The sequence below is a fragment of the Trachemys scripta genome, chromosome 1 (genome assembly GCF_013100865.1).
Source record: "Trachemys scripta elegans isolate TJP31775 chromosome 1, CAS_Tse_1.0, whole genome shotgun sequence".
Taxonomy (NCBI): domain Eukaryota; kingdom Metazoa; phylum Chordata; order Testudines; family Emydidae; genus Trachemys; species Trachemys scripta.
This window is the reverse complement of record NC_048298.1, coordinates 274,105,348-274,131,592: the sequence shown is the minus strand read 5'-3', so window position 1 is coordinate 274,131,592 and position 26,245 is coordinate 274,105,348. Positions and strand designations below refer to the sequence as shown.

Here is a 26,245-nt window from a genome sequence, read left to right as displayed (position 1 = left end):
TTTTCAGGTATCATTGTAAATAAGAAGCGGGCAGCATTCTCGCCCGTAAATGTAAACAAACTTGTTTCTCTTAGCAATTGGCTAAACAAGAAGTAGGACTGAGTGGACTTGTAGACTCTAAGTTTTACATTGTTCTGATTTTGAATGCAGTTAGGTAACAAAAAAAAATCTACATTTGTAAGTTGAGCTTTCACGATAAAGAGATTGCACTACAGTACTTGCAATGAGGAGAATTGAAAAATATTATTTCTTCTTTTTATCATTTTTACAGTGCAAATATTTGTATTGAAAATAATATAAAGCGAGCACTATAAACTTTGTATTCTGTGTTGTAATTGAAATCAATATATTTGAAAATGTAGAAAAACATCCAAAATATTTAATTTCAATTGGTGTTCTATTGTTTAACAGTGTAATTAAAACTGTGATTAATCGCAATTAATTTTTAATCGTGATTATTTTTTTGAGTTAATCGCATGAATTAACTGCAATTAATCATCAGCCGTACAAAATAGCTGCAAGGGGTATGGTTATGTTTTCTTTTTGCACAAGCTCTTGTAATGATTTGGTGAAACAAACAAAAATAAAAATGAAAATCACTTACCTGGCCAACAATGCATCTCTAGGGAGATGTGAAATACGTCAAACATTATAACCTTCCTTAAAATGTTATATTTATGTACAGTTGTTAGGAACCAGTGCTTTTATTACTCATATAGTATCTGTATTTCACTCTGCTACTTGCAAGTAATGCACTCAGTGCAAACCCATGTAAACAAATGTAATATTTTAGGGCAAGAAAGGGAAAAAAAAGACAGGCTGAAAGACAAAAAGAGACAGAGATACATAGAATACTGCACAAAAGCAACTACAGTGTATTCAGTACAAACAACTACATTCATGGAATATTAAGGACAGATTTAAAACACTTAAGGAGTCAAAAAATGCACAGCTAAGAGCCACATTCAGTCCTTGAGTTCATGCACAGAGTTCCGATTGACTCTAATGGATCGGTCCTGCACCTGTATATATGAAGGCAGAATTGTACCCTCAAGCAACCATGACAATCTTATTGTGCACCCAGTGTACACATATTATGCAAGGACCTAGACAGCCAAATTTATCCCTGGTGCAACTTCCATTATCCACAATTGACTTACATCACAGAAAAAACTGGATCTTGGACCTTCATTATTACTAATTATTATTCTGATTACACCTTAATATTTATTTTATCAGCACTGACAATGAGCTCATCATTATGTTAAAGAAAAAATAAAGACCATATCTCCACCAAAGAGCTATGTGACTGTACACAAGCTGATAATCCTGAGCAAGATATTCTCTTTTTAAATTATATACAGCTATTGAACTTATTAACAAGCAATCATGATGGGCTTGATCCTTTCCTGAGCCTGAGTTCAGGAGAGGTGAAAAGAAGCCGGTTCTAGCTCCCTGACTCTCAAGGTCTGTTCCAGCCATTATGACACTTAGAAATGTTTCCAAACAGCTTTAACTTGTGAAACTGGCCCAGAGTCCTTAATAGTCCCAATGCCAATGCAACACAGGTGTAGTGGAATGGATCTCCTTCACAATGACCCATCCAACTCCTGCTCCCAACACACCCCGGCAGGGAAGAGGGAGGGTAGCTGACAAAAAAAAAAAGCAGTAGGCTGACAAAAGCAGGAGGTTCATCTCCAACAGAGCCAGTTTCTAGCCCCTTTTAACTTCCTAGATGGCACACGGGGGTCAAATTGGATAACACAATATGGCCCTATTTGGTAAAATCTTAACATTAATTATAAATGTTTGGCTATCATTGCTATTGAATAAAATGTATAACGTTTCTGTTCAATCATATATATTTATTATTAATAGGAAAATATTCTTAATGATCGATAGGTCAGATTAAATTAGGTTGGACGAGTCTAGATCAGACTGCAGTTGGAATGATTACCACATATTTTTGTTTGTTTTCATTGTGGTTTTGGATAGAAAAATATTGATAATCTTTAGCATTCCAGGACCAATCTTTTCTGCTCTTCTCTTCAATTAGAGCAGTAAAGATTAAACCACATGTGACACTTACATGATGTAATACAAATGGACTGAGGACAGGCTTTTAGTTTAAAATTTCATGCTGGTTGCCTTTCTGTTTATATTTTTGTCCATTGGCTGTCACAGTTGAGAATTGCTCATCCTCCGTTTCTTAAGTTACTTCTGAAATTGGGACCTGTTATTAAAAACACCTATGGGCATGAATAACTTAGTTCCCTAAACTTGAGTGTTATTAGGACTAAGCCCTTACACCCCAGCCCTGCAAGCTGCTCCATACAGACAGACTGCTGGGCACATACAGAGTCCTGTTGGAGTCAATTGGTTTCCACATGAGACCTGGGGTCTGCCTGTGCAGACCATTTTCCTCAATGAAAGCCTTTGGTGGTAAGCCCTTCCAGGGACTGATTGATCCTCCTTGTGTGCATTGGCAGCACCTACCGCATGGCAAGCACTAACAAAATGCACATACACCTCTACCCCAATATAACGCTGTCCTCGGGAGCCAAAAAAACTTACCGCGTTATAGGTGAAACTGCGTTATCTTGAACTTGCTTTGATCCACCGGAGCGCGCAGCCCCGCACCTCTGGAGCACGGCTTTACCGCGTTATATCCGAATTCATGTTATATCGGGTCGCGTTATATTGGGGTAAAGGTGTAACTAATAAATTACTAATAATGATGCTGAATGGTTTCATTTCTCTTAATGAAAATTTGAGTTCTTGATTAATATGATTATCTTCCCTTGGACTTTTTAATGTGCATTTTTCTGCAAGTGCAAAATGAATGATAATTTCTCTGTTGATGTTTTTTTTTACCTAGTTTCCTCATACCTTAAATACTTTTCACAGTCCTTCATTTCATCCATCCCTTCCTATAATGCTCAAAAATATCAAATAAAGATAACCGTTCATTTGACCTTTCAACAGCTAAATATACTATAAAAAAATCAAACTGATTTTTTTCCACCTTCCCACTTTCAGAATCATTGAGAGCAGGAAAATTATAACTGAATTATTGCCTAGTACTTTTTTTTGTGTGGTCAAACCACCAACCCTCATTTTAAGTGAAGCCTTTGACCTACTTTAAACATTTAAAACCATATTTTCTTTTATTTTAATCTTGAAAATTCACATTTGAGCATTGGCAGTTTTAATGATGTCCTACTTTCTTTGATGACAATAACAGTGTAAGAGAAAAAGCACTGTGCCAATAGAGGCCATCTTTAAAAAAAAAACCAACAACAATATACCTTACAAATGGATAGACAAAAGGCTACATTCTGGTCCCATTGATGCCCATGGCAAAACTCCCAATGACAGCAGGATTTGGCCTACTGACTGGACCTGATTCCCCTCTTATTTAAATGGAGAACAATCAGGAGTAAGTCCACTGAAGTCAATACCTTTACATGGATGTAAAAGTGGGGTAACGCAGGGGCAAATCAGACCAATCAATCCTGATTGTATAATGGGGGTGCTGAGAGCCATTGAACCAAACTGTAAACCTTGTATATGACCCCCAGCACTCCTACTTCCTACAACATAGGAAGTAATTCATATAAAAATGACTGATCTACATTTTTTCAGGTTGACTCTCAGGCAAACACCAAAGACATACCCATTCAGATATGTACCCACCCCATCTCCACAGCTCCCACTGACTTCAAAGCAAGTTTCCTACATAGAGCAGCTACAGAATCAGACCTTATTGGAGAAAAATAATGAAGTGCCCCAGGGGGTTCTGTTACCATTTAAAAGAGCTCAATTTAATTCTCATTTTTGGTCTCTTACTCCCTGCAAGACAAAACTTGAAGTCATTGTGATTCTTTCCATTGACTTTGATGGCTTTGGATCAGGCCCAAGATAAAGGGAGAGAGAGAGCTGTGGATGCTTCTCGGAGTGCGGCTCAACAGCAATCTCTCCGACGAAGTACATAGCCTCTGAAAGGAATCTAGTTCAGTATTTCTTCACCAGAGAAATGAGAGCTCTGACACAAAGCTTCTACATTGGGGAGGTAGAAGCAGTGGGATAGAGGACTCCAGTAAGGATTCAGCAGATTCCTTATGGAAATAATTGTTCACATAAAATATGTTGTCTGGATGTCTATGGTCAATATTTGGTTTGATTTCCAGAATAATCAGGAAATAGGACATTGTCAGACAGGGGGTATGACTTCAATGGCAGCTCAGCTAATCTGAAGACAAGAAGAGCTCTCCATGTAATAATTCAATGTATTTGAATTCATTTGTATTCTGTAGATTTACTAATTAAGGCTGCGATTTTCAAAGAGCTGGTGGAAGTTAGACACTGTGCAGTAGAGTTGGGTATCTATCTCCTCCAGGCCCCTTAGAAAATCTCAGCCTAAAATTGCATGCATCATGGGCATCTTGGTAGTCTAATATCAGCGCAACCTGTTCCCTTCCACCTCTGGGTCTTGAGCTGGCCAAGCTAAGAAACAAAGAAAGGAGCAGAAGGGCACTGTGTCATTTCTAACAACCTCGTCCAATCAAACCAGGAGCAAAAGCTGATATTAGCTAGGGAAATGAGGCATCGTGACGAATGCCACCAAAGTAACAGCACAGCAATGAAATACAGACTTAAGGTGACTACAACAATATCCACTACCAGGCAGTGCTGAGTTAGTCATAATGCCAAACACTCAGAAAAATTTGTAAACAGTCTTTTACATATATGTTGCTTGTTGCCAGGAGCTCAACTTGTAATTCCCTCACAGCGCACCATTGCATGTTTATACTTTTTTATAATGTTTGAATGTTTCATGCATATTCAAAACGTCTTCCAAATAAAATGGAGTAACTACTTGTCAGCATTACAGCCAACTGTGCTGACTCCCACCCTGGACAGTGCCCTGGACATCAGTGATGTTGCACAAGGCTCATAGTGTCTTCTGTGATCTGTTTTTGATTACCAACACTCTAAATGGCAGGAAGAAAGCCATATAAAGCCTATCCAGGTTGAACTGCAGTCCAGTGGATAACTAACCTCTGCTTTCCCACTTGTCACTTCCTAAACAGAATTTCTGCTCCTACAGTGATTTATCAGATGCCTTTCTATAGGAAAGCAATTGACTTCAGCACGAGTTGTGGGTCCTCGGCACCGCTGAATATCAGGCACTAGTTGTCTCGGGCTGGGCATCCAAATCCGGAGGCACATCAAATTAAGGAACACTTCTGAAACTTTAGCCTTAACCTGTCTGAGTCTCAACTGACTCATCTCCAAACTCAGAATAACAATATCTACCTACCTTACAGATTGAGAGGCTTAATATAGGTAAAGCATTTTGAGAGCCTTGGATGAAAGACACTATGTGGAAGAGGATGAGGATGAAGAAAAAAGGAGGAATTGATCTCTGAGCCTATTTTCATTATGGCTTGTTCTACTCTACTACACCTCTACCTCGATATAACGCTGTCCTCGGGAGCAAAAAAATCTTACCACGTTATAGGTGAAACCGCGTTATATCGAGCTTGCTTTGATCCGCCGGAGTGTGCAGCGGAGCACTGCTTTACGCGTTATATCCAAATTCATGTTATATCGGGTCGCGTTATATCGGGGTAGAGGTGTACTACTTTTAACTTTATCTAGGTTAAGGATTCCTACATTATGTGTTACCTTGCTTGAAAGCTCTTGCGTATTGAAATGCTGATATAGTATCATTTAAAAAAAAAAGACAATGTAGCAGACTTCTGAGGCTGTGACAAACAATATTCATATTTGCCTCTATCTCTGCACTGAAAGCAAGTGCACATATGTTCTAGTGGCTTAAAACCCACCTTTAATTGTCTTGTTTCCACCATTTTTTTCATCCTTCTACTACCTTCTTATTATGAACATTTCAGAAATTTTCTCTACCCTTACAGGAAAAAAACCCTATAGAATTAAATGGAGAATGATACATTTTCTATAGAATTTTGTAACACGCTAGAGAATAATTTTTTGTTTGTTTAATTATAGGATGTTTTAAAAATTCTCTAGAAAGGAGATCTAAGAAAAAAATCTAGTACCCTATTGCTTTCACCCCATTATACAGAACTTACCCATAAAGATAGCTCTTTTGCTGCATAGTTATTTTCACCTTGTTTCACTGTGTATTCTAGTTCATATATATATATATAAAGTATTCTAGACAGCAGTCTGTTGAGGCTAGATTTATGGCCTAAGGTGTAGACAGCAGATGAAACCGCAGCAAATGGAAACCTCAGCCACAAATCCTAAAAGGTTAGCATGCTCAGTATAAAAGCTCAGCCATTCACAACAGGAGGCAAAAGCAGAGAAAGATACCAAAGAGTTCTATTGAAGGCCAAACTTAACAATACAGCTGGCTTTGACATATACATTCATCTCCTTCCTAGCAAAAGATTGCATTAAATTAGAAATAACACTTTTAAGTGTCTATCACTTAAAAGATAGAGATTGGATTCTAATTTAAAACAAATCTCATTGTTCAAGCATTCTGCAGCTTCAAAGACAGATTCTTTCAAAATCATAGTTTGAGAGTTTCCTGTGGTTTCCATGGAAATGACCTTTTACTATTTCCATGGATCTAGTTTTATATATTTCTCTTCGACGAGACTTTATTATCTCAAGAAAGCTAACGTTCAACATGCAGTCCTTAAGTTACAGCTGCCCACTCACAAAAGAGAAAAATGATCCGACTCCTGGAACTCATGGGCACAGTCAGTTTTTGTACATCTTTTTAATACCATGAAAATGAAAGAGTGTTTTGAAAAAGATCACCTACTGCATGCTCTAAGTAGAGAGCTGTTACATATCGTGCTAGAGGTCCTAAAGGGCCTCCGGACTCTTTCTGCTCCCATCTTTTCCAAACCACTCCACAGCTTCCACAGAGGCAGAACATCTGGAAAAAAGATCGGACTGGGAATCCAGTGCCTCTGTAGGACTCGGGAATTATATGGCCATAAGCTTGTAGCTCCTCCTTTCTGAGTTTACATTTGGAAATATTTTTCTTATCTTTTTTACATTCCTTCTTATTTGTTTATTTTTGGTATATATCCAAATCCTTTCCTCCACCATCATGGTCAGAAGGTATGAAAACTTGGTGTTTTCCAAGGGACAAAGTACAAAGGGAGGGAATACCACATGAATAGCATTGCCTCTCCCTCGCTTGGATCTTCCTCTGTAGCAATCCAGATTCATGCCTTGGGAGGTAGTGGCCTGGGAATGGATGTGATGGAGGAATGAGTTTTCATGCATTGTCAACCCATATTAACCCAGCTGAGATTCACCATTAAGATCATAAAGTACCTTTGGAGAGCACTACCTCCATGCCGTGAGCCCCCTCTATGCTGCCATTAAGATGCAATGGGATGGAGGGGCTCTGGAAACAGTGCAGTTCCATACAGATTAGACAGGACCACCCACATTTTTGGGTTTGATCCACCTTTTCCACAAGGAAGCAAACCCCACCTTACCCTCATAACAAGGGCAAAATTTGAAGACAGAGGATTCATTCCCATGACACTGAAAGCAGAATTTTGCCTGGCGGCCAGAAGCCAGATGAGTTTTCTGGGCTAGCCATTAGAAAAATATCTTTTCTGAATAGCAAAATTGGGCACATTTTATATGCTAGTGACTGAGAGACAATGAACTTGGAACACCAGGATAACACTTTGACACAGTCACTTTCCAGAACTGAATCACACTGTAAGGATAAATTGGCTTTATTGTATCAGGTTTAAACTTAATTGTCGGTCAGGATTTAATTTAATTTAATTTAAAATGTGTTTAATAGATTTTTTTCAACTAAAAAAAAAGTAAGTATAATTAGTTATGCAGTTTTTAACGGCCTCTAAGTGCCTGATCCTAGAAATGTCCTAGGAACAGCCTTTTTCCATCTATTTCAAACAAGCTACAGAAACCAAAAGCACCTAATATTTAATTATAAAACTTTAGTTTTTACGGGGACTTTGTATTTATGAGTCTAATTTTAAAAAAAGTCTTTACCAGTATTACACATAGCACTTTAAATTATTAATGTGAAAGAATCAGATAAATACAGGTTTATCACTTATACTGTTTACTGGTGTATTTCACTCATAATGGACTATCAGGGTCTCATTCCATGGTCACTTGATGAAGCTCATCAATATGCAAAGGGCCAGAGCAAAGTTTATGCACCATTTCAGTCCCACTTAAACCTATGCCTTAAGTGGTATTTAAATGATACAGTGATATGGAACCTCTGCAGAGCAATGAATTTCACTCTGTGTACAGAACTCTCAGTACTTGAATACAGTGATAGACATTAGAGAAATACTATAGACTGAGTAGGTAGACAGACAGACTTGGGAATATCAAGCATGGAGAAGCTACAGAGGCAGACACTGACTAAGAGCTGCTTAGTCAGGTTCAGCAATAAGTGCTCTGGCACTAATACAATGAAGTAATGCTGTGTTCCCAACAGTGCCAGAGAATATCTATGAAGGTTTTATTGAATTATTGTTTTTAAAGCATGAAAGTATTTTTATTAGCACTGGTAAAACTTTTCTATTTTCAAACTTATGTTTTTGACCTAAACTTACTGACAGTGTCCCTATAATTTAGGCTTGAGAGTTTCAGTTATTCAAGTGAAACAACAGATACATACATTTGGCAAACAACTATTTTTTTGCATATGATCAAGTTATTATTTCTTCTAAATGATGCTAATTTCCCATTTTCTTGTACTTTAACTTGACATTCTTGTCATATTTAAAAAAGAACACTACAGCATTTCACTGTAATGGCCCCACACACTGACCATTACTGTAAAATACTGACATATTCCTTTTTTAAGAGTATAAGTTTTAAAGATGTCAAAATTTGTCTCTAACAGGATGACACTGTGTCGCCATGAAAAGAAGCAATGTCAGCACAGGTCTAGAGAGACCACATAAGAAAGAATATTAATTAGAAAAAATATGAAACATAGTCAGTGGAAGCCTATGGGGACCATGCCAGTGTGAGCTACAGATCAGTAGAAAAGAAAAGAGAAAGAAGCAAAGCACAAAAAAGCTATGTCAAAATAATGTTATGAATAAAATACAAATACACATAGAGGCATGCAGAGTTAACATTACTGAAGTACTCTTAATTCAAGCCTATTGTGAGCAGGTATTACTGCACAGGGCCCTAAGACTTCTATGAGCAACTCCCATAATATGGAGCATACCACTGCAAAAATAATTATTTTACAAACATGAGTTAAGAACCTGTATGGAGATAAATTCTCAGAGCACTAGATACATTGCAATATCTCCTAATCCTGCCATAATCCCCACAGAAAACTCCCACTGTTTTCTATAAACATCCCACATGCAAAACCATAGGAGGTCCGAGCTGTGACAGTTTGTTTGCAAAGAACTAGAGTGGGCAGATCCTGCATTCCTCATTCAAGATTAAACTGCCACTAGCCTCAGTGGTCATTCAACTTTAATAACAAATGCAAGATCCTGCTCAGGGGATGCAAACTTGCCTCTTTCTTGTGAGGACACTACTTATGAAAGACAAATTTCCAAGTACAACCCTTGTGTAGGATATGTAAAACAGAATATGGAAAAAGAAAAGGGATTCGGCATTGTCGGAGCATTTTGCTGCATATTCTCAGATTGAAAATATGGTGCTACTGTCTCTCAGAGGAACTAAGGCTCTTAAATTATTTTGTAATTAACATGTTCAGAATACTGGATGTATTTCAAGTACTTAACATTAAAATAAGAATGGAAAACATAAAAGGAAGGATGATATGACATGGGAATTGGATTCTATGTTTGTCATAATCTTTCTCCAATATATTTTCTGATCCATCTAAACAGCTTTATAACTGGTTAAAACATGCCCCATACTTACTAGCTCTACAAACTGTTATAGACATTTGGATTCAGCAAAGGATTACCAGTATGTTCTTCTTAGTTTTTAATTGACACCACAGTTTGACTGGCCACAGTCAAAGCAGTATTGAACAGTTTCCATTTAGCATTTCTCATACATCCAAATTCTAATCCACCCACTCCTTTTGATAAGACAGTGAGTTGTGACCTGAAAAAAAAATCTAATTATGTAGTTTGAGAAAAAGACTTGAACTTTTTTGTAAACAGTTAAAAAAAACGTTAACCAACAGTTACACGTTAAATTGCTTATGAACAAGACTTTATTTACTTGCAGAGCTTTACAAAGCAATCTCCCAAATATAGCTCTGTATAAGTATTTGCACTTACAGGGGAAACAAGCTACAAACACAAGAAAGAACAGCTTTGCTAGTAACCAGTGGCAATGAATGCAATAGCTGTGAAGCTCTATGATGGGACATGACATACATTTCCCCCATAAATTTAGATTTAAAAGTTTTAATGTATGTATCTTGTCAGGGACCGCCAAAGCACATTATGTTTCTTCCCTCTGCAGTACAGTGACAAAATTCTGCTTCATGTTGCATGCAAGAAAACATTTTGTATGAAATGCAAAGTGAACAAGCAAGAATGGAATTGAACAATTTCCTACAGTAAATCTGCTCTCCATCAAATCTAGAGGAAGCCATTTTCAAAGAGAAAAACATTTGACTTCATTTCCCATTAAGCATGCTTTGTCACACATTGGCTGTTGGAAAGTTCACTCCAGTCTCGGCCTCTTCTTTCAAGTAAACTGCAAGACAAAGACGCTCAAGCACTTTCTGCAGTACTTCATGGGTAAAAGAAATGTTTTGTTTTGTTAAAAAAAAAAATCCCATTAAATACATACATATAGAGGAAAGTGCCTGAGTATAACTTTCAGTTGCTTTTGTTAACATCTAACTTGACGGATAAAGAAATGTCACATAATGTAGAAAAAGTATGCACCATCAAACAACTGAGAGCTGACAATGCTGTTATGTTTGTTCAGTCAGAGTAATGCCTGATTTAAAGTTCAACACTTTTGTAGAATATTGCTGCTGAACTTGAATGTTTATTACATTCCTATTGGATACATAACAAACTTGCCATTTTTTCTTGTTTCTTGGGCCCACATGTTAATCATTATGTAAGTCTTTAATGTGATGCAGCTGCAAAAAAAGCTAATATCATTCTGTATGTAAGGCACAGGAGGTAATTGTTCTGCTCTCCTCTGCATTGGTGAGGCCTTAACTGGAGAATTGTGTCCAGTTTGGGGCACCATGCTTTAAGAAAGATGTGGACAAATTGGAGAGAGTCCAGAGGACATCAACAAAAATGATGAAAGGTTTAGAAAACCTGACCGATGAGGAATGGTTAAAAAAACTGGGCATGTTGAGTTTTGAGAAAAGAAGACTGAGGCTTGACCTGATAGTCTTCTAATACACTAAGGGTGTAATAAAGAGGATAGTGATCAACTGTTCCCCACGTCCACTGAAGGTAGGACAAAAAGTAATCAGCTAACTCTGCAGCAAGGGAGATTTAGGTTAGTTATTAGGAAAAACGTTCTAACTGTAAGGGTAGTTAAGTACTGGAATAGGCTTCCAAGGGAGGTTGTGAAATCCCCATTACTGGTGGTTTTTAAGAACAGGTTAGACAAACATCTGGCAGGGACAGTCTAGGTTTACTTGGTGCTGACTCTGTGCAGGGCGCCAGACTAGATGACATCACAAGATCCCTTCTAGTCCTACATTTCTAAGAATCTATGATTCTATGACTTGAAAAATTGGATCTTGAGCCTGCACTCTGGTTTGTATGAGGACAGTACCAAGCTCTGATTCTGATCTCACACATGTGGATAGAAGGAGAAATTATACCCATCAAGTTACAGTATTGTAAAACTGATATTTTATTATCAAAATTGGGCCCATTGCTCAGGGACAGCAGGTTTAATTCTTTCTGCCCCTAACATCATGTTACTTAATAATGAACAAAGGGCAATGTAACCTTTACCAAGTGCAAATTCTGCATAGGTGAACCAATATATTAAGAGCCAAATCACACAACATTTCACATGTTATTGAGCACTAACTCACAGGAGCACTGTATGATATTGAAATCAACAGGACCATTCATAAGATCTAGAAGTGCCCACCAACTTGAGTCGAGACTATGAGATCTGGATCTAAATTACACAAATCATTTACCATTGTCACTTGTATTAAAATATAAGATATTACAGTACATGGCGAAAAGGAGGAGGGGGAATGTGAACACCAGTAACAGCCTGCAACAGAAGGACATTCATCAAAAGACAATCACAGTATGAATGACATGGAAATAAGACAGACAGAACTGATGATGGGTAGCATGAAAATGGGCAACAGACTATGGTATGACATTAATTCTTGACAATTATGAATAATCATCTTTATTTATGCTATAGAATAGCACCGGTGTTATTCCTTGACCCTGGCTATACTTGCAAGATACAGACAATCCAGCCTACCTCCTGTTGGTCCTGAGTGTTTCCTCGAATGAGACTACTTCAATATCCTTTTCCATTTTAGGGATGAAAAATGTTTGCTTCTCTCTTGCTTGGAGTATCAGAGTTTTAATTCAACTGAGCATGTTGAGAGAGGCTGTCCATAGCATAGCTTTAATTATGCAAATAATACTAAATGTTGCAGAAACAGCAAAGCATAGAGATACTAGGTATCTCTGCATTGACCTGAAGGTGTTTTAAGAGCATGAATTTCAAATTCAGCTTTTCAAATGACAATTCAACTTTCTTTTTCACATTTTTTAAAGGAATCACGCTATAAAAAAAGAGAGGGGGCCAAATTCTCCACTGGTGTAACTCTATTAAAGTTGTTTGTCAGTAGTGACTTGGCCAAAGTGTTTTCTACATTGGGATCCAGTGTTGACCTGGATTTTACTGGGAACCATACATATAGGAAACAAAGGATGGCAGAATTTGACCCTTCAATTACATAATAGCTCTGCCAGGTTCTGATTACAAAATCTCCATTTGAATTAGCCAACAGTTGGCTGAACCAGAGTTTAGAAAATATATTTGGATTTCTGAAAGAAATACTGAAATGGGCATGTTCCTAGATTTTAAAAATTTAAATGTGAATGACTGCACTGTAAAGGGATATATATCTCCGTATACGGTGGAACTGCTCAGCATTCACCTAACACTGCTCCCACTGAAATCAGTTGGAGTTTTCAAACTGACATCCATGGGAGCACTGTTAGGCTGACACTGAGTGTTTTTGAAAATTCCATCTATAAAATCTAAGGACCTGATCCCAGTCCCACTACAATGAATGGCAAAACTACTGTGGACTTTAATGGGAGAAGTCTCAGGCCCTAAGAATGTGTTGTCAATAATTTTTTTTAATGTCCCTAATTTTTTGTGTTTCCCAGGAAAAAATTATAACATGTTGTGCTCTTGGCTAGCTCTGCCACAGCAGTTAGCTGAAATAAAAAACTTCTATTCCTGAGCATAGCTGTCCCAATCAGTTGATGATGTTTATAAATGGGTGATAATATTTTGTCAAGAAAAAAACTACTGAGAGGTTTTATAAGCAAAACAATGTCATTTTTTAAATTTACAAAAGGGTATAGAGAAAGGAAGTGAAAAAATTAGGAGCTTTTAAGAGGCTGATCCAAAACAGTTTTACTCAGGAGAAATCCTCACAGATTGTCAACAAAAGCTTTGCCTAAGTAACTACTAAGTAACTAATAAAAGAGCATTAAAAACAATAGCTAGGTAAAGAGCAAAAATGAAAGGCTATAAAACCGAGTGAACAGTGTATTTGAACACTGTAAATCTGTGAATGATTTTTTCCATTCATAGAAAGTTATGAAATGGTGATTTAGAATTTTTAAATTAATATACTCATTAGTATATGCCCAATGTACCTAAATGTTTTCCTCCATGTTTATTCCTTTAGCCCACCTAGTTTCTTCTGTACCTTTTTCTGGCTAGAACAGACCCACCAGTTACTGTATATAGTTCCTCATCACTGAGCCCAGTACACTGAAATACTAGGAATTCTTGGCTTTTGCCTTCTCAAGCATAGATTACATAGGTGTCAATAGTTCCTTTCTTCAGCAGAGCAGCTTTCTCTATTTAAAAGAAGACTGCTCTTCACTGAATGGAAATATGGCCATTTCTCATATGACAGACCCGATTTAAATCATTATGATGTGAAGCAGATTTACACATGCAGCTCGAGGAATGGATCTTACCAAGGTATCAGTGCAAGTAGATTTCCATAATAAAATTCAACACAAAACCTCAGCATTGTATAAAACAAATTCTGAAACTTTATTGTGAATTTTAAAGTACATATAGTAAAGGACCTTATCCTTAATATCATTAATTAAAAATAAATTTGAAAGAAATCCACATACTAGTAGTTTAAGCAAAAGTTCAGTACATACTTTTGAAGTCACAATATATACATTTATGAGAGTGCAATAAGCTTCCAATTACATTAGGTAAATATATTTTTGAATAAATAGTAGGACTTTTGATTTGACATGTGTGAGAGGCATACTGTTTACATTGAAAATGTTTTACAAAATATAGCAAAAGAAAAATGGAACTTAATACATTTTAAATGTACAACTATTTGAATACCTTCTTTTATGAAATCAATTCTTAAATCAAATCAGAGTGCACAAAGGTCCATTTTGTAAAGGACAGTTTGTTGGTTTTCACTGCCCAACACTGATTAGAAATGATAAACTGCAAGATGCATTACTATACACATCAGTGAATTCCCATTCAACTCAGTGGCCACTACAGTGAAGAAAATATTCCAGAATCATTGACAGCATCTTCTTCTCTTCTAAACTATGCCTGTAATAAATACATAGCAATGGTATCTACTACTACTTTAAAACATTGAAACATTTTACCTGATTTTTTCAGCTATTTCTTGCATATATATATATATAGAGAGAGAGAGAGATTCAACAATTGGAATTGTAAAGAAGAAGTAAATACACTGCTATCCTTAAATTTTTTCTACCCTGTAGTGGCTCATAAGAAAGAAAAGAACACTGTCAGTTTTCAATTGTCAGCCTGGGGGAAGAATATCCCTCAGACGGGTAGATACTACGCATACAACATGTTATACCATATTATGAATACATAGCGTCCACCATATAAATATATAACAGGAGTAATATAGTATACTGTGCCTACTAACTACTGAAGAATAATTATATAGGAAATTGTCACATCAAGTGTTTTACATTTATGATTACTCATACATTATATCACATAATAGGGGGAACCTTTTCCCAGACAGACTCTGCCACATTTTTTCATCTTTCAGAGAATAATCATCTGTTACACAGTGACAAAGTATTTCTGCAGAAATACGTGAAATGCATTTTCTATTGCAAGATCAGAAAATGAGCAGCAACCTGACCATTTTACAAACAGAGTTTAAGGAATAACAGCTTTAACAGAGTGTCAAGCATTTGGCACTGACCTTAAACAAATTAGGAATTGTGGGCATAGGGTGTCATTCAGAAAGTTTAGGAAACACATAACCAGAAAACTAGTTAAGCAATGATGAATGAAAAGAAGTACTTTCCATTCAAATAGCGCACAGTGGGCCTATTTGAGTCATGCCTAACAACCCTGCGGTGCGTTATCTGAACAGCTCAAAGCATGGCAAAGGACAGCACAGCTTTATATTCATTATTGTTAAAATAAAAGCAACATGCTGAAATGTATATTAACTGAAAGTTAAAGATTTTTAAATGCCACTAAGGCTTTATGGTGTATTAAGATCTAAAGAGAGAGCAGGCTATTTTTATGTAGGCTACTAGAGCAGAAGAGCAAGTTAAATTCTTGTGTACCTCTCCAGGACTCACACATCACAGTTAAATATGAGACATTTCACTCCAAGCAGTCTTGCAATCTTTTCAAGGTAACGGTCTCTTCTACGTGAGAAAATAAACTTTTCTCTGCAGGGCACTGTTTGGTAACGGTGCCTCGCTTGGAGGGCAGACACACACATGCAGATATAATCTACTTTTGACTGGGCTCATAAATCAGAAATATCTCCTTACCTCCAGGGCCGGCTCCAGGCACCAGCTTGGCAAGCTGGTGCTTGGGGCAGCCTCTCCGGATAGGGGCGGCAGGTCCAGCTATTCGGCAGCAATTCAGCGGACGGTCCCTCACTCCCGCTAGGAGCGAAGGACCTTCTGCTGAATTGCTGCCGCAGATCACGATCGCGGCTTTTTTTTTTTTTTTTTTTTTTGTGGCTGCTTGGGGTGGCCAAAACCCTGGACCCGGCCCTGCTTGCCTCTCATTTCTAAACATCTGGCTCTGACCATCACTCAGACACAAAAGCCATCAAAGCAACTAACAACCAGTTAATATTAAGAATATATACTAAACATGTTTGTTATTTGTCACTTTTTCTTCTCACTTATTGACCAGAAATTTTAGGGCGAAATGTTGGTATAAAAAAATATAGGCCCCAATCGGGCAATTGGATCCATACGGGAGGAAACCTGCACACAGCACCACTGGCTTCAGCTGTACTCTGCACTAGAATCTACCCACATTGAGCAGTGTGCAGGATTGGGGCAACTGTATAGATCACTGTGCCATTGGGAACGAGAAGAGAACTCGTCCATCTGGCTATTAGAAAGAATACAGGTTTGGGTTTAGAGAGAACACTGTAATGGCTTCGAGACTCATTTAAAAAAAAAAAATCAGAAACTTTGCCAGTTAGAAATCTACTCAGCGTTTCTGTGCTGGAATGTCACTTTAAGTTAACAGTGAAGTTGAAATCTTTTAGGATAGATTCTGTAGTACAAAGTTCTCTTTATTTCTGCTTTTAAACGACATGAAATAACCCTCCCTGCCTCTACTGATATCGCCAAACAGGATAACAGAAGCCTTGACAGCTTAAATATACTGTAGGAATTGTTGACAATTACATCTGCACGTCTCAGCCTGCGGAGTGGATGGCTAATGGAATTAATGAATTGCCTGCTGGCCTACTAGCAAAAAGCCTAAATAGCAACATGACCTTCAGTCAGCACTGTTGCAAAAGCACTTCCTAAATGATTCAAAACACATGAGCTATGACCTCAGCCACTGATAAATGTTTGTGATTTTTCTTCTTTCGCTAATTTTGTCCCTCTTGTATAGTTCTTGATAGATCAACATTTAACCACTTGTTTTGTTGTTTTTTTAAATTAATAATGAAGCGCTCACAGTAATTTCCATGGAAGAAGGATGTTCTAGGGCCAGGTTCTGCAGGCATTTACACCAACATAAATCTAAAACCACGCCACTGAAGTCTAAGAAATTACTCCAAATTTTCACCAGTGAAAAGAGAAAAGCATCTAGTTCTAATTATCTAAATATGCTTGAAATGAAGAGTCAGGATTTCCTGTCACAAACCAGAACAAGTGTCATACTCCTAGTCTCTGTTTTCACCCAGATGTAACTGCATTGCAGTCAATAGACTGACTCCTGTTTTACAACCGTGTGAGAGGAGAACCAGACCCAATACTGGTAATCCCTGCTTATGTCAATATTGTTACTAATATACTCATATTCCATGAGAAGTAGGGCTAAAATATATTCTGCTGTGAGATGGACATTTTTAAAGGGATGGGGAACTGGGGTCTTATTTAAAAGCATGTCAGCAAATAAATGCAGATAACAAACCTATTTTAATATCAGTGTTTCTAACATTCTGAGGTTAGAACACTCCTACTGAACAGGAATTATATTCCTTAATTATTCTTAAAGAGACTTGGCCTAACCCTACATTTTTAATCTTTTTTAGGATTTAGTTTAGCAGGATAAGAGGTTATAACAGAGCATAAAATGATTTAGTGCAATGCCTACAATCTATTGATGCTTAATGTAGTTGATCACTGAAATACTTAAAACGATAGTATTAAGTGATTTGTGCATTTGATGACATAAATGATTGTGACAGCCTTAGCCACATAGTTGCATTCCGCTTGACTTTCACACACTTTATTTGAAGACATGCATGTGTAAAGATCAGTAGCAATTGCCAATTTGCCTGGTCTACCACATCACCATAGAGAAACTGCTACAGACTTTTCCCCCTTAGGTGCAATTTTGTCATACTCCATTAATCCCCTCAATCCTCCCCCAATCCTGTGGACTTGTTATATTGTAATCCATGATTGTTGTGGTAAAGGGACATTGGAAAGTCTCTGTTGTCCTCAAGGCAGAAAATTATAATGATAAGTCTATTAAATTTGGCTCTTACAATGTCCACTTGGATCAAGCCTGCTTGTCACAATAATAACCAATAGCCACAATGTCAGTACAAATTATCACCAACATCCAGAACGTCAATGCGAAATTAATTTTGCGTCTCACATAGCCTTGTCTGTTCAGTTCCCAGACAAAGGCAGAACTCCAGCTGTATTTTTAAGGAGGAAAAATACTAAATCAACACATCACATAGGGCAGCTTCATTCACTTATGCATGTCAGGTTTTCAGTTTTCAACTCCCAACTGGAAACTCTATCACATGATTGCACTTATTGTGTAACAAAAGAAACTTGGCATTCTTCCACCTGAATCTGTTAAAGAGCGATTACCGAGAGCATTCCCTTTCAGGGTTGTTCTAGTTAAATATGAGATTCTTCATAAATGGTACTGTTCCTGTCTGTCTCTCTCTCTCTCTCTCACACACACACACATACACACACACACACACAGAGTATTTCTATTCCCATCTCATTTGGTCTGAAGTCAATTCACCCTTTTTAAAAATACACATATCAGAGAACACTGTTTATTTTCTTTGATTGGCTTGATGAATTAAAACTTGTAAAGCTTGGTTTTATTCCAGTGATGGGAGAGTTAACAGCTGAATCCAACTATCTAAAAATCTATGATTGATCATCTAGTGAACTCTGCAATAAAAGCTTGTTTGCTAAATAACTGCACTAAGGTCCACATTCAGTGACATGTTTAACAGCATTTTTTAATTAGGTAAAAACTTTCCCTTCCACATATGAGAGCTCATTAGAATTTTAATTCTGAAATAAACAAAAATAAATAAGTAAATCAACCTCAAAATAACTAAACAGTAATGATCAAAATACAGGAAAACTAAAAAGCATTGTTCCTCTGATATCTTAGGTGTCTGAAATTGATTTATTTTAGCTCCTATGTATGGTTTCTCTTTTTTTATATTTTAAATTAAGATTGTATTTTATTATTCTCTAGAAATCTGCAACACCTTGTGCCCTAAATAAGAACAGCAGCCATGAATCTGATTACATGATCTACATGCACTTCACACACTAAACAAGTTTGTTAGCAGACTGTTGCAAGAATCAATCTCATTCACCCATGGGCACAGTGTACACCATTTCTAGATCACTGAGCTAGTTTATTTTATTCTGTAATGTGCACAGAGGTTAACCTGCACAAAATTCTGCAATGTAGAATTATACTTAAATCTGATGTTACTCCATTCAAACCTAAACCATACTTAACACATTCATTACTGATAAGAACACTGTAAACGTTATTTATGACCAGTTTCAAGGATTATATTTGAAGCTTAACATGAGGTGGCCATATTTTAGCACATATAAAAAAGTGCCATTATGGAAACCAGCAACATAAGGCTGGCATATTCAAAACACTGTATAAAAAAGCAGGATGCCTCTTGTGGTAATGGGAGTATAAAAATAATACATTTCTAAATATATTTAGAGAGTTTGTATCCAACTGAGAAATGCTGCTCACCAGAACAGAGATGGCAGGCAAAAGACAAACTTCTATCCAGTGCTGATTCTAGCAGAAGTATTTAAGTGCAGATAAGTAATGTGGGTCCTTCTGAACAGATCACCCCAGTCTACACTGCAGCTTATGATAGCCAATGCCATATTCAAATATGAGGTGCTAGGATAGTTTCTCTCATCAGTGTAGACAAGGCTAAGCCATGGTATAATCATTGTAAACCAGTCTACAAATCTGTGCTCTTGATAATGATCTCTCTAGTCTAGCACAATTTAAAAAAAAAAATCACACGGATGCCAAAGCCCTAGCTACACTGGGGAAATGTTAGCACCATGCACTGTCTTGAAACACATTTCTGACAAGTGCATTTCCAGGATTAATGTAGACAGAGCTTTTAAGAGTGAAGGTTTGGAAAGATCTGCCATTGTAGTATGATAGGAAAGTTCCATTTGGCTCCTTTCCTGAACTCCTCCACACACTGCCCCCAAATTTTACCATATTATATCAAAAAGAAAATACTAAAAATAAAATAAATAAATAAAATAATAATAATAAAACCTAACAGTAGCAAATGAGATTCAGACATGACTATGAACATATTGCATGCTCTCTCACTGTTACAATCCTCATCCTTCCATAACACATCCACTGACTCCCTTGCTCTTTTATTTCTAATTTATATTGTAAGCTGTTTCAGTCAGAGGTTGAAAGTTCACAACTTGTTATGCCCTTTGTCTTTTATCTCCCTTTGATCTAATGACATTCTTAAGCAATTGCAAACTGTTATCTCTTATGATCTGATCCAAAGACTCCAGCGGAAATTTTTCCAGTAAATTCAGTGTAAGTGGGACAGTGCCCATATCATAGTTCATTGCCATAAAATGGTCTGCACCCTTCTTTTAATCCCACAAAATTACATTTTTCCAAAGTTCATAAGAAGAGATCCTCCTCTGATGTAAATCAGCATAGCACCAAACACTTTAGTGAGCTATGACAATTTTCACCAGCTGAGGACCTCTAGCCAATTTTTGTATTATAAAGATGAAAAGTAGTTTGGGATTTCTCAAAAGAGAAGTAAAGCTGGTCTTCTTAAATGTATTGAAAGAGACTTCGAACTCTGTGGTAACACATTCATATATTGCCTATATGTTGATGTTCTCTGGGCAAGTTGTACAAAGCCATATTTCCTGGTGCAGTAGAATAACTTTGTCTCACTCTCCTGATGCAAAGCTCCCTACAGGTCTCATGGTGATAGAATCATAAAAGAGACCTCAGGGCGTCATCTAGTCCAATCCCCTGCTCAAAGCAGGACCAACCCCAACTAAATCAATCCAGCCAGGGCCTTGTATTTTTTCCTAATATCCAACCTAGACCTCCCCCACTGCAACTTGAGACCATTGCTCCTTGTTCTGTCATCTGCCACCACTGAGAACAGCCTAGCTCCATCTTATACACTACTCTATATATGCATAGTGTTGTGAGACAATTGTTATATCATCTTATTCACCTTGCCATGGATATTATTTGTTATAACTTCTGAAATTATAAAGAAGCAGTAAAAACAATGTGAGATACAGAGAAACAAGATGGATGAGGTAATATGTTTATTGGACCAGCTTCTGTTGGTGAAAGAGACAAGCTTTCGAGCTCCACAGAGCTCCCCTTCAGATCTTCCCAGAAGAGCTGAATGTAGCTCGAAGATCTGAAGAGGAGCTCTGTGTAGGTCAAAAGCTTGTCTCTTTCACCAGCAGAAGTTTGCCCAATAAAAGATATTACTTCACCCACCTTGTCTCTCTAGTATCCTGGGACCAACCCACAGCTACACCACCACTGAAAATAATTTGAGATAGAGTCAGTGAAATGTTCTAAGATAAGAACAATTGCTTGAGATGTGCAGACAATGTTGTTTAATGCAATGCAATGCAAGAAGCTTTGTCCCAATGCAACATATCACTTAAACTGTAAAACAATATTTTCCATAGTTGCAGACAACATTTTAGGTTGCAGTACCTGTTGAACAGATTTTAAACATAATGTTTTCTGTCTAATTTTTCTCAACTATTTCTTCCCCCACTAAAGTGTCCATTTAAAATGTTCTCATTTATTCTCATTTACTTTTAGATAAAGTCCTTCACAAAACCCATAGAACTTGATTCAGTGACCCTTATACTGAGTGACACTTACTCACATGAGTCATCTCACAGGAGTCATTGGAAGGGATTTTCCAAAGCACACAGCACTGGCCTCTCTGCTCTCACTGGAGTCAGTAGTCAATAGTTGAGTCACTGACTTCAATGGAAGCAAACATAGGCCAGTGCGGAACACTTTTGAAAACTTAAAATTTAAACTCAAAGACTCAGGTACATTTTGCGTGGAAATCAATGAAACTACTCATCAAGCAAGTGCTACCCAAAGTGAAGAAAACTTGTAAAACTGAGTCCAAGCAGCTCACGTTAGCAGGCTCGCCTTAACCAGTTGTATAAACATTACAGTATAAAGATAAAATAATCTTAGAGAGAGAAGGAGCAAGTCAAAGCAGGAAGAAGTTTAATTTTCACCTTTGACAACAGGAGGATTTTCACTTCCAGCTGCTTCTGTGTTTAACTGACCATTTTTTATGTAGTGAGTGAAAGCCAGCCAATTTTCTTCAGAGAAGTTGTACTATTCTCTTGACTCAATAAGAGCTATATGCTTCTTATTTGTCTATGGCACCATGGGGATGACATAAAACATCAGAGCAAAGATTTCTTTTTCCAATATGCAAAATTAACTCAATGGGGAGCATTTAGATACCACCAATTTAGTATCAAACCAAAGCAAATAGTCTTCTTAGGGAAGAAAGGGACCAAAGGGAACACAAAATGGTACCTGAATTAATTCAGAGTTGTTTCTTATAAAAGCAGAAGAAGTTTCTTTTATGCTCAAGTGGATACATGTTTCCTTTTATAATAAGCCAATTGGTTGGGGAATTTAAAGATAATGTCATGAATAACCTCACGTAAGAGTACAAAAAGGAGGCTGAATTTTCCAATATATATTAGCAGAAGGGTCATTCCAAAACATGGCCTGGATTTCTTTTTTTGGAAGGAGATTATGATTTACATCCTCCATTGATATAAAAAGGCATAGTTCCATGGAACTCAATGTTATTGAATTATAATGTTACACCATGTATTCGTTTCCTATTTCCTTTAAACTTGAGGGACCCAATTCACTGAAATACATGGAGTTACCCTTATTTATGCCACTCTACGGTTTAACCAAATAAATAACAACCCAAGGACTTTTTTTTTTTTTTTGGTTGTAAAGAAAGTTTGTTTGGGGACTGAGGTCTATTTATACTGCCAGCCCTGGCTAATGATTCTCTACTTAACCACATTTCTAAGGACCTAAGATCTTTTGTTTGAAAAGAAGCTTGGAAGCAATTGTCTTGTGTTCATTAATCCATAAACATTTGATTTCAAATTAGATTGCCGGCAGACATAACCTCTCTGCATTGTTACAGTGGAAAATTGATTTGATTAATCAAACAGCTTTGTCTCTAGAATAGTAGTCCCTGACAGTGCTATGCAAAAAATTGCTGATGCAATTGCCAGTGCTGGCATGCTCATCTCTCACCTTGCTAAGTTTTCCCTCATGAAAACATCAATTGTACACCTCATTCAATTAATTATTCTACATAATGCTCATTGCACCTATTGTGCATCATTCCGCATATTAATAAAAAGCTATATTCTAGTCCTGGCTCTGAAAGTGACCTGCTTTGTGACGTTGTGCCACTCACTGCACTGTGCCTCAGTTTCCCCATTTGTAAAATGGGGATATTGAGACTTACCTTTCTTCATAAAATACTTCAAAAACTATGTGTGAAATACTTCTTTTTTATTTAGTGTATTATTTTTATTTTCATTATGTTGGACACTAGCTACCTAATAATATTAGATTATATATCACTATTTACTCTCTATATTTGATGGGCCTCATTTATACTAAGGACATTCAGCATAGCTCTGAGAATGTAAATAGGTCTTCATATGAGTGTAAATATAATGTACATCTAATTTTATGCTCCTTTATGTTACCAAAGTGGTGTAAATTGGCCTTCATGTAAACAAGAATCAAGCACAACAACTCCGCTTCTCATAACTTGCAGTTTTAGATTTCAAAACTAATAGTTCCTTTTCCCACTCAAGGTCTCCCTCCCATCTAAAGCACTATATATGTGTGACAATGAATACTGTTATACTGTTCCATTAAGAGAATCTGTGCATGAAAATACTGCACCCACAGACAACACAGAATTAACCAAACAAAAATCCACCAAGCACTATTTTTCTTTAATATTGGTGTTATTATCCTGTAGTTATTTGCAGTGAAAAACTATGCATGTTGTGCTACCTAGGCCATTTAAACAATGAATTGGTTATTTTAATCTGTAATACAAAAACAAATTTTTAAACATTTTTGAATTAAACTGGGTCTACTGGAAACAATGTGAACACAATTTATTTCATGATAGGCGACATCATTGACCTTCCAGTATTTTTATTATCTTTACAAAATGACTACTATGAATATATATCTTTCTCCTTTATTAATCCAAATTTCATTTTATCATGTTGTCTACGTAATCTGAGCACATTAGATGCTTCACTTTGTATGAAGAGTATTTGTTGAGACAAGAAGCAAATGGGAATATTAATTCTAGACAAAGCTGCAGGGATCCTACTAACAATATGCTTCTCTAGAATAATGGCATTATCCAGCGACTATGGTTAGGTCAAGTATCCATCCCCGGACTGGCTGAATGTGCTCCAGGATGTCTAGAGAGCCTTACAAGAAGCTATCCTGATTACCTCCTCCCTTGGCAAAACTTCCTGCAGGCAGGTTTGGAAGAAGGTTTCCGTACAGAGACATGTCGTGGGGATGTGATAGGGCAAAAACTGGGGTTTTCTCCATGGAAAAGGTGACAAAGTCCGTCACAAACCTGTTTCCTGCAGGATCTGATAAAGGTGGAGGCCATCAATGTAGAGGTTCTATGCCTCCTTCCCACTCCCTGGTACCTCTTGAAGCTGTGGTATCAGGGCTTCTGCAGCCAGCGCTTGCCCTGGGGATACCCTAAAAGGGGATTTTCACTGCAGAGGGGGCCTATATGAAAGATAACCTGGAGCTGTATTATCCATCCACCTTGATTTCTGCAGATCCAGTGGGGGTAGAATGTACTCCTTTCTTCAACCTCCTCCTCCTTTCTCAGCGCTACTGCCTCTCCCCTCCCCCCAATACATACATTCAACTCTCTGGGTTTACAGAATATCTTCCATGCACCTACAGAGGAATATGATTGGGCCCATACTTTTAAAAGATATAAATTCCCTCTTTTCATCCTAACAGTACCAGCACTCACTCCCCAATCTGTGCCCCACCTCACTCCCTTATGCGTACACAACACGCATCTTCCCAGCCTGGAAAATTCACATTTAGTCACTCTTCCTAACAGAAACTTTAGTATTATTATTAAACACAAATAAAACAAGCATACTTATCAGGCATAGAAAGAACATGAGGAAATGCTAGGAATGGAGGGCATCTTGAACAAGCACAGGAAGGAGAAAATTAGTGAAAAAATGAACACATAGTGGGCCAAGCTCCATGGAGATGACTGGTCTCCCGTTGAAATCAAGGCAAGTGAAATAGGACCAAGTAGTAAGGAATTTCCAAAAAAATCTGTTTTGGCTCAAGCCAATTTATTATTATTATTAACATTATTTTTTCAGAACTGCCACCAAATGGAAATAGTTATTCACCCAGCTCTAGTGCAGACTGACTAAATCTGGAAGGGAGCTGCAGCAGGGCAAGTGTCCTGAATCTTCCACTCTGCCTGATATCCAGCAGGGAATTGGCACAGCAGTGGGTAGTGCTGTCCTGCAGATGCCCTCCCTTGGGGATGGACTTAATCCAAGGTCACCACAGCCCCTGTAGGCACAGGGTACATCTATACTTACCTCCGGGTGCGGTGATAAGCAATCGATTTTCTGGGATCGATCCCGGAAGTGCTCGCTGTCGATGCCGGTACTCCTGCTCCGCGAGAGGAGTACGCGGAGTCGACGGGGGAGCCTGCCTGCCGCATGTGGACCCGCGGTAAGTTCGAACTAAGATACTTCGACTTCAGCTACGTTATTCACGTAGCTGAAGTTGCGTATCTTAGTTCGAAGTGGGGGGTTAGTGTGGACCAGCCTACAGAGAAGTGCAATGTGTGCTAGCAATTCCACAATGCTGGTCCAAGCATAATTTACAGCTGTATCTCCATAGCTGTATCTTTTACCGAGCAAGCCTTTGTCTAAGCCACCTACCCGCTGAAGTCCACATAGTACTAACACCCACAGTGACAAACAACACCATGGCAACAAAAAAAGCAGGATTCACTTCTCTCAAGCTTACTTATTGCAGTTATCACTTCAGGCCAAATCTCAGCCCCTCCTAGTAAAGACTTCTACTTCTTATTAAAGAG

At 37.6% G+C, this 26,245-nt stretch overlaps 1 protein-coding gene across 6 annotated transcripts in view; it reads right to left on the bottom strand.

The window, feature by feature from the left end:
• PCDH9 (protocadherin 9) overlaps positions 1 to 26,245 on the bottom strand; it is an 886,411-nt gene that overhangs the window by 834,130 nt on the left and 26,036 nt on the right. The window lies entirely within an intron of this gene.